This window comes from Coenobita brevimanus, chromosome 36 (assembly GCF_032717465.1).
Source record: "Coenobita brevimanus isolate Jiangsu-jjx chromosome 36, ASM3271746v2, whole genome shotgun sequence".
NCBI classification, from domain to species: Eukaryota; Metazoa; Arthropoda; class Malacostraca; order Decapoda; family Coenobitidae; genus Coenobita; species Coenobita brevimanus.
This window is the reverse complement of record NC_136989.1, coordinates 2,756,826-2,772,277: the sequence shown is the minus strand read 5'-3', so window position 1 is coordinate 2,772,277 and position 15,452 is coordinate 2,756,826.

Below are 15,452 nucleotides of genomic sequence, written 5' to 3'. Positions count from 1 at the left end.
TCAAACCAACACTCACCAATGAGTATCCACCAACCACCCATTCATCATATTCGATTCCACCTGCAATCAATATGATGGATATCTTGGGCTGGACCTCCTCCAAAAACTCCACGCGACCATTGACTGTCATCAGCGCCGCCTCCACTTCAGTCCAGCCCGCCTCAACCAAGCATCAATTAACAGGAAAAAAAAATCTGGAAGAAAAAAAAGAACAACACCACCACCTCCCCCATACCACTCAGACACACACACTCCCCGGACACTCACCTGCCCCAACCCACCTGTACATATGACCCCAACCCAACCTCACTCAACGCCTCACTTCATCCCCCTCCATCACCACCCCCCACTACACATCTTCTGGACCCCTCCCCATCTTTTCCTGCCACTATCGCTTCCTCAATCACCATTCCACCCCACCACGAAGCTTGGGTAAAACTTAACAGACCTTCAGGTACCTCCGTTCTTTTTTCACCATCCATACCCACTGGACCACTCTCCTCCTGTTTAGTGTCACCCACCTTCCTTCCCCCACACGCCAATGAAATCCGTATCGCAAACCTCGCCACAACACCACTAACCCTACCATGAGGACTCATCATTGGCAACACGGAAGAAGCCGAACCATGCCAGTCACCACCCCCCGATCATCCCACTCTCCCCGACTTACCATCACATCTATCCCTTTCCCAAACCAACAGCCTCCGACAACTCCTCCTGGACTTTCAGGACCTATTCTCCTCCGGCCCAACAGACCTTGGCCACACTACTTATCTCAGCCACGAGATACACACAACTGGACCTCCAATTCGCCAACCATCACGACGAAAAAATCCGAAACAACGGGCAGAAGAAGACCGGCAGGTCCAGGATATGCTTGATGCCGGCGTTATCTCCAACTCCACTAGCCCGTGGTCCTCACCTGTCGTACTCGTGCGAAAGAAAGATGGGATCATGCGCTTTTGCGTCGATTACTGCAGAGTGAATGACGTTACTATCAAAGACGCTACGCCCCTACCCAGGAATGATGACTCGCTTGACTCCCTACACGGGTCGACTTGGTTCTCTACCCTAGACCTGCAATCAGGCTATTGGCAAGTCCCTGTCCACCCAGACGACAAGCACAAGACCGCCTTCTCAACATCGAATGGGAAGCATTACGAATTCAACGTTCTTCCCTTTGGACTCTGCAACGCCCCCGCCACATTTTCCCGCCTAATGGAGTCGGTTCTCAGTGGGCTAACCTGGGAGACTTGTTTGGCGTACCTAGACGACGTCATCGTTTTCAATCACACCTGGCCCGACCACCTCCATCGCCTCAAACAAGTTTTCCAAACCATCCGCCAGGCAGGGCTCAAACTGAAACCAACAAAAGTGCGTCTTGGCCAAGAGATCAGTCTCTTTCCTTGGACACCTAATTAATACTGAAGGCATCTCCCCTGACCCAGAAAAACTACGTGCGATCGCCGACATTCCCCTACCTCGCGACGTACACGAAATTAGAGCCTTCCTAGGCCTACCTTCATACTACAGGCGGTTCGTCAAAGGATTTGCAGACATCGCCAAACCCCTACACGACCTAACAAAAAAAGGCGAACCATTCATATGGACCGAACCAAGGAAAACTGCATTCACCACCCTCAAGTCCAAGCTAACCTCTGCCCCCATTGTCACTTTCCCAGATTACAACCTCCCATTCCGTCTATATACCGACGTCTCGCTCATTGCCATAGGGGCTGTCCTTGCCCAAGTGCAAAACGGCTGCGAGCATATCATCACCTGTGCCAGCCGCACCTTGAACCCTGCAGAACGAAATTACGCGACCACCAAGCGAGAGTGCCTGGGAATCATCTGGTCCCTCGATTACTTCCATTCCTACATCTCAGGCACCCATGTGATAGTCATTACAGACCACCAATCCCTACAGTGGTTACGTCAGTCAAACACCACCAACGCGCAACTCATACGATGGCGAGAAACACTCGAGGAGTACGATTTCGAGATCTCATACCGACCAGGCAAACTCCACACAAACGCCGATGCCCTGTCCCTTCTACCAATCAATGCAATTTCAACAGAGCCAGACCTAATCCAAATGTGGCACAACAAACAACGCCCTACCTGGATCCCGCCGAACACATTCGCCAAAGTCCACCATCACGGCGAGAACCTGTTCGATCCCAACTGACACATCATCCTAAGCCCTACCACTGCCCACGACACTATGCTACACCTCCACGCCAACAATGGCATCCACCTGGGGACTAAGAAACTCGTACAAGTCTTTAGTGACATGTACTGGACCCCTAACCCATCTACCATTGCCAAGAACACCATACAATCCTGCCGAACCTGTGCTTTAGGAACGGACATCACTCGCACACCCGGCCCTTCAGGAAAATTAACAGCGCAGAAACCCTGGCAGTTACTTTCCCTAGACGTCGTCGGCCCCCTCACACCCAAAGCAAGGTACAAATACATTATCACATTCGTGGATGTGTATTCAAAGTTTATCATCGCATGCCCCGCCAAGGATCACAGTGCAGTATCAGTCGCCGACGCTCTCACCCACCATGTGTTCTCCTATTTCGGCATTCCCCAAGCACTGCACTCGGATAATGATCCAGAATTTACTGGCAAAGTCTGGGAAGAACTGGCGAATATATTTGGATACCATATCTCCCACTCATCCCCCTACTGGCCCCAAGGTAACAGCATCTGCGAGAGGAGCCATCGCTCCCTCATGAACCAGGTCCGCACACACATTATGCAAACAGGGAACGATGATTGGCCTGCCCACGTCAAGATTATCCAATGGGGCTTAAATACATGCCCGCGAGAAGACGGGATAACACCACATGAACGAGTTTTGGGGGAAACCCCACTCCTAACACTCCGCCACCACCTCCATCCACCCACCACGCCCTCCACTACCGACCCTCTCCACCACCTCAAACGCCGCCTCCACCACCTACACGCTCAACAAGACCTGGCGCCCGACACAAACCACTCCAACCCATACAAACCGGGTCAGTCCGTAGTCGTTGCAAACCTGCCAGCCCCCTCCAAGACTTCCCTCGATTCAATGGCCCCTTCAAAATTATTCGAGTCCCCAACCCCTACCAAGTCACCATCGACCAACAAGGACAACACCGCACATACCGAAATCGATATGTGCGACCCTTCCACCCACCCAACAATGACCACCCCCGCACCCTCCCGCCCCGCACCTCTTCCCACACACCTGTCCATAACGACCCTTCCGAGAATTACCCCCCAGACTCCTAGTCCACTCCTTCTCACCCCCACCCTCCACCTCACCAACGGCCAGCCCACCCCCCAACACACCCGATCCCGACACGCCACCACCACCGCCTACACCACAACCACCGCCCGACACCGCCACCTCCTCACAACCCACAACTCACCTCCCTACCACCTGTCCACCCACCACCTCCCGCACCACACCACCTCCACCGCCTACATCACCACCACCGCCCAAAGCCACCACCTCCTCAGACCTCACCACTCACCACCCTACCACCTATACACCCACCACCCCCCTCCCCCATGACCATTCTCATTATACGCGCCACACCGCATCCCCACTCGCCTCCCCCCCTAACAGCCATACGCCCTCACCACCACCATGTGCACAACCACCCTCACCACTCACACCCACACTCACTACCACCACCACCAGATCAGGACGCCTTTCACGCCCACCCTCTAGATACACCCCAACACCACCTCCCATTGCACGCCCATCCCACCACCCACCACCATGAACCCCCCCGACCCCAAACACATCCCCCATAACCCTCCCCCTCCACCAAGCACGATGGAATCCTCCCAAGTCCCAATTCCCCAAGGTACAACGCTCCTCCCACCGACCCATCCCCCATAAAAGCATCAATCTCCCGTCAGCTTTCATCTCCTCATCAGGCACCATTCCCCGAGATGAAAGTGATGAGAGTACACTGGCTACACCATGACTGCCTACATGCCAGAATCCGAGGGACCCCCCACCTTCTCCGCCTCCTACGCCGGACTGACCACCCATCCTCCCTCTGGCTCACCCTCAACCCCCACCAGGAGCCTAACACCTTCATCAACCACTGGGTCAGCCTCCTACAACAACTCACCCCGGCCCACCAGACATCCACGTCCACCACATACCACCTCCAGTCATGGGGTCGTGACTTTTACACCATGGAGGGTGGTAAAATGCCCGCCGCCGGACCTCCCACCTCGCCACCACCCACCCCACCACCGGGCCGCCACCACTCCACCACCCCAGGAGGATACAACGGTGGGTGTAGTGACCTCGGTCAAGAGGGTCACCAGGACCCTACTGTTCTGAGCCCCTGTTCCCCGCAACTGCCCCAACACCAGGTGACCGGGGAAAGGCAACTACCTTGCGGGCGGGACAACCATCGTCAGAATAGGGGTGGGACTGAACTAGATTCAGTCCCAGGTAACACCCTCTAGGGCATGAAGCCCAAGGGCAGGAGGCCCAAAGCTACGGCCTAAAAGAGTGTTCCAGGGTAGAGAGACCCAAGGCTCCGGCCTTAGTACACCCCGGAGAGAGTGTTGCCCCTGTGCATCCCTCTCCTGCTGTTCTCTCCTATGGGAGCAACACCGCGCCAACGGTCCCTATACGTGGCAGGGAAGGAGCGGCCCTGTACCCCCGTCAGTTGCTTCTCGTCGGGAAGATCAGCTCCCGGCTACGGCCAAAGTACGTACCAGGGTAAGGCGGCCCAAGGCTCCGGCCTCAGGACGTACCGGAGAGGACACGGGCTACGTGAGTCCTTCTCCAGCCTCTTCCCCCTGTGGGAGCCCTTCGTCACCACCCGGGAATATAGCCCCGGTGGTGTCACTAGAGTGGTGGCAAGGCCCGATATCGGACCTACCGGTACCTCCTACGCATGGGAGATCCTTGTTCCTGCCCGAGTCCCGACGGAGAAGTTCCTGCAGTCCCAGGAACCCCAGGCCAGACCTACCGGCTCCCAACGAAGGCGACCCAGGCTCCCTCACCCTGCGGAGCCAGAGACGACTGGCCCGACTACTCCAGCTGTTCGGCCCCAGTCCCGAGGGCCACCTCTCAGGTCGAGGCCCCCAGACAGGAGGGCCTCCCTGTACCCCACCGACGAGGCTCCGACTCGAGGGCCACCTCTCAGGTCGAGGCCCCCAGACAGAAGAGCCTCCCTGCATATCACCGACGAGTGTGACCCGGGCAGTGACTCCCCTGCGGGTAATCCCTTGCCCTCTGCAGGCCGGGTCGCCCTAGGGTTCTGCCCTCACGCCCCTGTCACAGAGTGAACATTACCCAGGATATACAGGTAAATAGGGACGCCCCTTGTGCCGGGAACAAACCAGGGGAAATAACAGTGAACAGTGACCGAGTGAAGACCAGTGTGAAACCAGTAACAGTTACCATTAGTCCAAAAGAACTCAGTGTCCGGCAGGACAGAGAATGAACCTTAGAGTAATTATATGAGTCCCCCCAATAAAAGAACTTTCTGTGAATGAATAGAGACTAGGGTGCGCGGGCAGATTAAAAGCCTGTGTGTAAGTGTCGCCGCGACCAAGTGACTGTGTCCAGTGTTACTATACGCACCCTGTCTTATTTACAGTAGTATTTCCCTTACGGACTTCCAATCTTGTTTATTCTCTTTGTTGTCGACTCAGTGTATATCCTGCCTAAAAGTGACATACGGACAATATCATATACAATTCAAGACATCCCTGTATATGCATTGTATTGTGTACCAAGCGTGACTGTATGTTGTGGTGCTGAAGGCTAAGTCTGTGTCCCTGTCCCCTGTATCTCAAATATCACTCTGTGTTTTATTGTAACGGTTAGAATTAAGGCAGTAGATGTGTTAAGGTGTACTGCCTGGTTTTTATGTCCTGTTCCTTTGTGGGTGCTTTACTTCCGGTCCGGAGAGAGGACCCCGCTTCAGTCGCTAGTGTTTTTAGGACGAGAAGTCGCCTTAAAAACACCAGCATAATACTGGTGGCAAGCGGTGGTTCTGGATCTGAGTAAAAGCACGGAGGAACGATGAAAGGAAACTTGCACAATGGCAGCCAAACCGCACATTCAATTGCCGAGATTCAGCCCGGAACAATGTGACATTGAAGTGTATTTAGATATGGTCAAACCCCTCCTAGACATAGGGTTCGACTCGGACAAAGAAAAGATTGCAGTCACATTGCCTAACCTGGGTAAAATAATTGCCACTGTCCCAGAACTGACATGGGACCAATTCTCACAAATTGTGAGACAGGCTTTCATGCCGTCCATAGGCAGAGTTGTCGCTCTCTCTCAACTCAACGCCCTCACCTACGACGGTAACCTAGACGACACATTCGTCCAGGCTCGGCGCCTCGTCAGCGCTGGTATCCCGAGGCAGCTACAAATGCCCGAGATATACACACATTTAATGCCCTGCTGAGGATTCTCCCTAGCACAGTCAGGGAGCACTTCTCGATCTATGATCCCTCCGGGGACATGGACCAGGACCTGCAACTCGTCAGACGTCTCCTCGCCGCCCGTCCCAAACCACAACCTCTTCACGCAGTGACAAGATTCCCGACAAACCACGACCCTCCACCAAAATCTAAGCCGCCGCCTCACCAGCCACCTACAGAGCCGCCTCCTACTGTGTCCAGGGCTTACCCGCAGAAGAAACGCCCCAACCCCAAGAAACAAGGCAACCTGATTACCATTAATCCTTGGGAGTTCACGGCCTGCAGTCGCACCTGCCCCCTGCATGACATAAGAGAGCAGCTCAAGGCAAGCAGGCACAGAAACTTTCACCAGGGGCACAAGAAAGTCTCCTCCTTAGACGATGATGCCCCGGAAGACGACGCGCTGCCACTACTCTACCCAGGACCGGACGACGAGGAACATGACGACCACACCCAACCTCAGACGATGGATTTTTAGGCCCGCCTCCGCACCTCCCCACGTTGGCGGTGGCCACCTTACACAGCTACAGACCCCCATTCTACAAGGTTTGTCTGAATGGGGTCAAGGCACGATTGCTGGTAGATACAGGAGCAGCCAGGTCGTGCCTCTACTCCCACTTCTACTCCCGCCACACCTCTGCCTTCGGCCCCCTTCTCCCCACTTCAGCCAACCTCGTCGATGCGGGGGATGGCCCCCTACCCATCCGTGGGGAAACACGGGCCCTTCAAACCAACACTCACCAATGAGTATCCACCAACCACCCATTCATCATATTCGATTCCACCTGCAATCAATATGATGGATATCTTGGGCTGGACCTCCTCCAAAAACTCCACGCGACCATTGACTGTCATCAGCGCCGCCTCCACTTCAGTCCAGCCCGCCTCAACCAAGCATCAATTAACAGGAAAAAAAAATCTGGAAGAAAAAAAAGAACAACACCACCACCTCCCCCATACCACTCAGACACACACACTCCCCGGACACTCACCTGCCCCAACCCACCTGTACATATGACCCCAACCCAACCTCACTCAACGCCTCACTTCATCCCCCTCCATCACCACCCCCCACTACACATCTTCTGGACCCCTCCCCATCTTTTCCTGCCACTATCGCTTCCTCAATCACCATTCCACCCCACCACGAAGCTTGGGTAAAACTTAACAGACCTTCAGGTACCTCCGTTCTTTTTTCACCATCCATACCCACTGGACCACTCTCCTCCTGTTTAGTGTCACCCACCTTCCTTCCCCCACACGCCAATGAAATCCGTATCGCAAACCTCGCCACAACACCACTAACCCTACCATGAGGACTCATCATTGGCAACACGGAAGAAGCCGAACCATGCCAGTCACCACCCCCCGATCATCCCACTCTCCCCGACTTACCATCACATCTATCCCTTTCCCAAACCAACAGCCTCCGACAACTCCTCCTGGACTTTCAGGACCTATTCTCCTCCGGCCCAACAGACCTTGGCCACACTACTTATCTCAGCCACAAGATACACACAACTGGACCTCCAATTCGCTAACCATCACGACGAAAAAATCCGAAACAACGGGCAGAAGAAGACCGGCAGGTCCAGGATATGCTTGATGCCGGCGTTATCTCCAACTCCACTAGCCCGTGGTCCTCACCTGTCGTACTCGTGCGAAAGAAAGATGGGATCATGCGCTTTTGCGTCGATTACTGCAGAGTGAATGACGTTACTATCAAAGACGCTACGCCCCTACCCAGGAATGATGACTCGCTTGACTCCCTACACGGGTCGACTTGGTTCTCTACCCTAGACCTGCAATCAGGCTATTGGCAAGTCCCTGTCCACCCAGACGACAAGCACAAGACCGCCTTCTCAACATCGAATGGGAAGCATTACGAATTCAACGTTCTTCCCTTTGGACTCTGCAACGCCCCCGCCACATTTTCCCGCCTAATGGAGTCGGTTCTCAGTGGGCTAACCTGGGAGACTTGTTTGGCGTACCTAGACGACGTCATCGTTTTCAATCACACCTGGCCCGACCACCTCCATCGCCTCAAACAAGTTTTCCAAACCATCCGCCAGGCAGGGCTCAAACTGAAACCAACAAAAGTGCGTCTTGGCCAAGAGATCAGTCTCTTTCCTTGGACACCTAATTAATACTGAAGGCATCTCCCCTGACCCAGAAAAACTACGTGCGATCGCCGACATTCCCCTACCTCGCGACGTACACGAAATTAGAGCCTTCCTAGGCCTACCTTCATACTACAGGCGGTTCGTCAAAGGATTTGCAGACATCGCCAAACCCCTACACGACCTAACAAAAAAGGCGAACCATTCATATGGACCGAACCAAGGAAAACTGCATTCACCACCCTCAAGTCCAAGCTAACCTCTGCCCCCATTGTCACTTTCCCAGATTACAACCTCCCATTCCGTCTATATACCGACGTCTCGCTCATTGCCATAGGGGCTGTCCTTGCCCAAGTGCAAAACGGCTGCGAGCATATCATCACCTGTGCCAGCCGCACCTTGAACCCTGCAGAACGAAATTACGCGACCACCAAGCGAGAGTGCCTGGGAATCATCTGGTCCCTCGATTACTTCCATTCCTACATCTCAGGCACCCATGTGATAGTCATTACAGACCACCAATCCCTACAGTGGTTACGTCAGTCAAACACCACCAACGCGCAACTCATACGATGGCGAGAAACACTCGAGGAGTACGATTTCGAGATCTCATACCGACCAGGCAAACTCCACACAAACGCCGATGCCCTGTCCCTTCTACCAATCAATGCAATTTCAACAGAGCCAGACCTAATCCAAATGTGGCACAACAAACAACGCCCTACCTGGATCCCGCCGAACACATTCGCCAAAGTCCACCATCACGGCGAGAACCTGTTCGATCCCAACTGACACATCATCCTAAGCCCTACCACTGCCCACGACACTATGCTACACCTCCACGCCAACAATGGCATCCACCTGGGGACTAAGAAACTCGTACAAGTCTTTAGTGACATGTACTGGACCCCTAACCCATCTACCATTGCCAAGAACACCATACAATCCTGCCGAACCTGTGCTTTAGGAACGGACATCACTCGCACACCCGGCCCTTCAGGAAAATTAACAGCGCAGAAACCCTGGCAGTTACTTTCCCTAGACGTCGTCGGCCCCCTCACACCCAAAGCAAGGTACAAATACATTATCAGATTCGTGGATGTGTATTCAAAATTTATCATCGCATGCCCCGCCAAGGATAACAGTGCAGTATCAGTCGCCGACGCTCTCACCCACCATGTGTTCTCCTATTTCGGCATTCCCCAAGCATTGCACTCGGATAATGATCCAGAATTTACTGGCAAAGTCTGGGAAGAACTGGCGAATATATTTGGATACCATATCTCCCACTCATCCCCCTACTGGCCCCAAGGTAACAGCATCTGCGAGAGGAGCCATCGCTCCCTCATGAACCAGGTCCGCACACACATTATGCAAACAGGGAACGATGATTGGCCTGCCCACGTCAAGATTATCCAATGGGGCTTAAATACATGCCCGCGAGAAGACGGGATAACACCACATGAACGAGTTTTTGGGGAAACCCCACTCCTAACACTCCGCCACCACCTCCATCCACCCACCACGCCCTCCACTACCGACCCTCTCCACCACCTCAAACGCCGCCTCCACCACCTACACGCTCAACAAGACCTGGCGCCCGACACAAACCACTCCAACCCATACAAACCGGGTCAGTCCGTAGTCGTTGCAAACCTGCCAGCCCCCTCCAAGACTTCCCCCGATTCAATGGCCCCTTCAAAATTATTCGAGTCCCCAACCCCTACCAAGTCACCATCGACCAACAAGGACAACACCGCACATACCGAAATCGATACATGCGACCCATCCACCCACCCAACAATGACCACCCCCGCACCCTCCCGCCCCGCACCTCTTCCCACACACCTGTCCATAACGACCCTTCCGAGAATTACCTCACAGACTCCTAGTCCACTCCTTCTCACCCCCACCCTCCACCTCAGCAACGGCCAGCCCACCCCCCAACACACCCGATCCCGACACGCCACCACCACCGCCTACACCACAACCACCGCCCGACACCGCCACCTCCTCACAACCCACAACTCACCTCCCTACCACCTGTCCACCCACCACCTCCCGCACCACACCACCTCCACCGCCTACATCACCACCACCGCCCAAAGCCACCACCTCCTCAGACCTCACCACTCACCACCCTACCACCTATACACCCACCACCCCCCTCCCCCATGACCATTCTCATTATATGCACCACACCGCATCCCCACTCGCCTCCCCCCCTAACAGCCATACGCCCTCACCACCACCATGTGCACAACCACCCTCATCACTCACACCCACACTCACTACCACCACCACCAGATCAGGACGCCTTTCACACCCACCCTCTAGATACACCCCAACACCACCTCCCATTGCACGCCCATCCCACCACCCACCACCATGAACCCCCCCGACCCCAAACACATCCCCCATAACCCTTCCACTCCACCAAGCACGATGGAATCCTCCCAAGTCCCAATTCCCCAAGGTACAACGCTCCTCCCACCGACCCATCCCCCATAAAAGCATCAATCTCCCGTCAGCTTTCATCTCCTCATCAGGCACCATTCCCCGAGATGAAAGTGATGAGAGTACACTGGCTACACCATGACTGCCTACATGCCAGAATCCGAGGGACCCCCCACCTTCTCCGCCTCCTACGCCGGACTGACCACCCATCCTCCCTCTGGCTCACCCTCAACCCCCACCAGGAGCCTAACACCTTCATCAACCACTGGGTCAGCCTCCTACAACATCTCACCCCGGCCCACCAGACATCCACCTCCACCACATACCACCTCCAGTCATGGGGTCGTGACTTTTACACCATGGAGGGTGGTAAAATGCCCGCCGCCGGACCTCCCACCTCGCCACCACCCACCCCACCACCGGGCCACCACCACACCACCACCCCAGGAGGATACAACGGTGGGGTTAGTGACCCCGGTCAAGAGGGTCACCAGGACCGTACTGTTCTGAGCCCCTGTTCCCCGCAACTGCCCCAACACCAGGTGACCGGGGAAAGGCAACTACCTTGCGGGCGGGACAACCATCGTCAGAATAGGGGTGGGACTGAACTAGATTCAGTCCCAGGTAACACCCTCTAGGGCATGAGGCCCAAGGGCAGGAGGCCCAAAGCTACGGCCTAAAAAAGTGTACCAGGGTAGAGAGACCCAAGGCTCCGGCCTTAGTACACCCCGGAGAGAGAGTTGCCCCTGTGCATCCCTCTCCTGCTGTTCTCTCCTATGGGAGCAACACCGCGCCAACGGTCCCTATACGTGGCAGGGAAGGAGCGGCCCTGTACCCCCGTCAGTTGCTTCTCGTCGGGAAGATCAGCTCGCAGCTACGGCCAAAGTACGTACCAGGGTAAGGCGGCCCAATTCTCCGGCCTCAGGACGTACCGGAGAGGACACGGGCTACGTGAGTCCTTCTCCAGCCTCTTCCCCCTGTGGAAGCCCTTCGTCACCACCCGGGAATATAGCCCCGGTGGTGTCATTAGAGTGGTGGCAAGGCCCGATATCGGACCTATCGGTTCCTCCTACGCATGGGAGATCCTTGTTCCTGCCAGAGTCCCGACGGAGAAGTCCCTGCAGTCCCTGGAACCCCAGGCCAGACCTACTGGCTCCCAACGAAGGCGACCCAGGCTCCCTCACCCTGCGGAGCCAGAGACGACTGGCCCGACTACTCCAGCTTTTCGGCCCTACTCCCGTGGGCCACCTCTCAGGTCGAGGCCCCCAGACAGGAGGGCCTCACTGTACCCAACCGACGAGGCTCCGACTCGAGGGCCACCTCTCAGGACTAGGCCTCCAGACAGAAGAGCCTCCCTGCATATCACCGACGAGTGTGACCCGGGCAGTGACTCCCCTGCGGGTAATCCCTTGCCCTCTGCAGGCCGGGTCGCCCTAGGGTTCTGCCCTAATGCCCCTGTCACAGAGTGAACATTACCCAGGAGATACAGGTAAATAGTGACGCCCCTTGTGCCGGGAACAAACCAGGGGAAATAACAGTGAACAGTGACCGAGTGAAGACCAGTGTGAAACCAGTAACAGTTACCATTAGTCCAAAAGAACTCAGTGTCCGGCAGGACAGAGAATGAACCTTAGAGTAATTATATGAGTCCCCCCAATAAAAGAACTTTCTGTGAATGAATAGAGACTAGGGTGCGTGGGCAGATTAAAAGCCTGTGTGTGTCACCGCGACTAAGTGACTGTGTCCAGTGTCACTATATGCACCCTGTCTTATTTACAGTAGTATTTCCCTTAAGGACTTCCAATCTTGTTTATTCTCTTTGTTGTCGACTCAGTGTATATCCTGCCTAAAAGTGACATACGGACAATATCATATACAATTCAAGACATCCCTGTATATGCATTGTATTGTGTACCAAGCGTGACTGTATGTTGTGGCGCTGAAGGCTAAGTCTGTGTCCCTGTCCCCTGTATCTCAAATATCACTCTGTGTTTTATTGTAACGGTTAGAATTAAGGCAGTAGATGTGTTAAGGTGTACTGCCTGGTTTTTATGTCCTGTTCCTTTGTGGGTGCTTTACTTCCGGTCCGGAGAGAGGAACCTGCTTCAGTCGCTAGTGTTTTCAGGACGAGAAGTCGCCTTAAAAACACCAGCATAATACTGGTGGCAAGCGGTGGTTCTGGATCTGAGTAAAAGCACGGAGGAACGATGAAAGGAAACTTGCACAATGGCAGCCAAACCGCACATTCAATTGCCGAGATTCAGCCCGGAACAATGTGACATTGAAGTGTATTTAGATATGGTCAAACCCCTCCTAGACATAGGGTTCGACTCGGACAAAGAAAAGATTGCAGTCACATTGCCTAACCTGGGTAAAATAATTGCCACTGTCCCAGAACTGACATGGGACCAATTCTCACAAATTGTGAGACAGGCTTTCATGCCGTCCATAGGCAGAGTTGTCGCTCTCTCTCAACTCAACGCCCTCACCTACGACGGTAACCTAGACGACACATTCGTCCAGGCTCGGCGCCTCGTCAGCGCTGGTATCCCGAGGCAGCTACAAATGCCCGAGATATACACACATTTAATGCCCTGCTGAGGATTCTCCCTAGCACAGTCAGGGAGCACTTCTCGATCTATGATCCCTCCGGGGACATGGACCAGGACCTGCAACTCGTCAGACGTCTCCTCGCCGCCCGTCCCAAACCACAACTTCTTCACGCAGTGACAAGATTCCCGACAAACCACGACCCTCCACCAAAATCTAAGCCGCCGCCTCACCAGCCACCTACAGAGCCGCCTCCTACTGTGTCCAGGGCTTACCCGCAGAAGAAACGCCCCAACCCCAAGAAACAAGGCAACCTGATTACCATTAATCCTTGGGAGTTCACGGCCTGCAGTCGCACCTGCCCCCTGCTTGACATAAGAGAGCAGCTCAAGGCAAGCAGGCACAGAAACTTTCACCAGGGTCACAAGAAAGTCTCCTTAGACGATGATGCCCCAGAAGACGACGCGCTGCCACTACTCTACCCAGGACCGGACGACGAGGAACATGACGACGACACCCAACCTCAGACGATGGATTTTTAGGCCCGCTCCCGCACCTTTCCACGGTGGCGGTGGCCACCTTACACAGCTACAGACCCCCATTCTACAAGGTTTGTCTGAATGGGGTCAAGGCACGATTGCTGGTAGATACAGGAGCAGCCAGGTCGTGCCTCTACTCCCACTTCTACTCCCGCCACACCTCTGCCTTCGGCCCCCTTCTCCCCACTTCAGCCAACCTCGTCGATGCGGGGGATGGCCCCCTACCCATCCGTGGGGAAACACGGGCCCTTCAAACCAACACTCACCAATCAGTATCCACCAACCACCCATTCATCATATTCGATTCCACCTGCAATCAATATGATGGATATCTTGGGGGGGACCTCCTCCAAAAACTCCACGCGACCATTGACTGTCATCAACGCCGCCTCCACTTCAGTCCAGCCCGCCTCAACCAAGCATCAATTAACAGGAAAAAAAAATCTGGAAGAAAAAAAAGAACAACACCACCACCTCCCCCATACCACTCAGACACACACACTCCCCGGACACTCACCTGCCCCAACCCACCTGTACATATGACCCCAACCCAACCTCACTCAACGCCTCACTTCATCCCCCTCCATCACCACCCCCCACTACACATCTTCTGGACCCCTCCCCATCTTTTCCTGCCACTATCGCTTCCTCAATCACCATTCCACCCCACCACGAAGCTTGGGTAAAACTTAACAGACCTTCAGGTACCTCCGTTCTATTTTCACCATCCATACCCACTGGACCACTCTCCTCCTGTTTAGTGTCACCCACCTTCCTTCCCCCACACGCCAATGAAATCCGTATCGCAAACCTCGCCACAACACCACTAACCCTACCATGAGGACTCATCATTGGCAACACGGAAGAAGCCGAACCATGCCAGTCACCACCCCCCGATCATCCCACTCTCCCCGACTTACCATCACATCTATCCCTTTCCCAAACCAACAGCCTCCGACAACTCCTCCTGGACTTTCAGGACCTATTCTCCTCCGGCCCAACAGACCTTGGCCACACTACTTATCTCAGCCACAAGATACACACAACTGGACCTCCAATTCGCTAACCATCACGACGAAATAATCCGAAACAACGGGCAGAAGAAGACCGGCAGGTCCAGGATATGCTTGATGCCGGCGTTATCTCCAACTCCACTAGCCCGTGGTCCTCACCTGTCGTACTCGTGCGAAAGAAAGATGGGATCATGCGCTTTTGCGTCGATTACTGCAGAGTGAATGACGTTACTATCAAAGACGCTACGCCCCTACCCAGGAATGATGACTCGCTTGACTCCCTACACGGGTCGACTTGG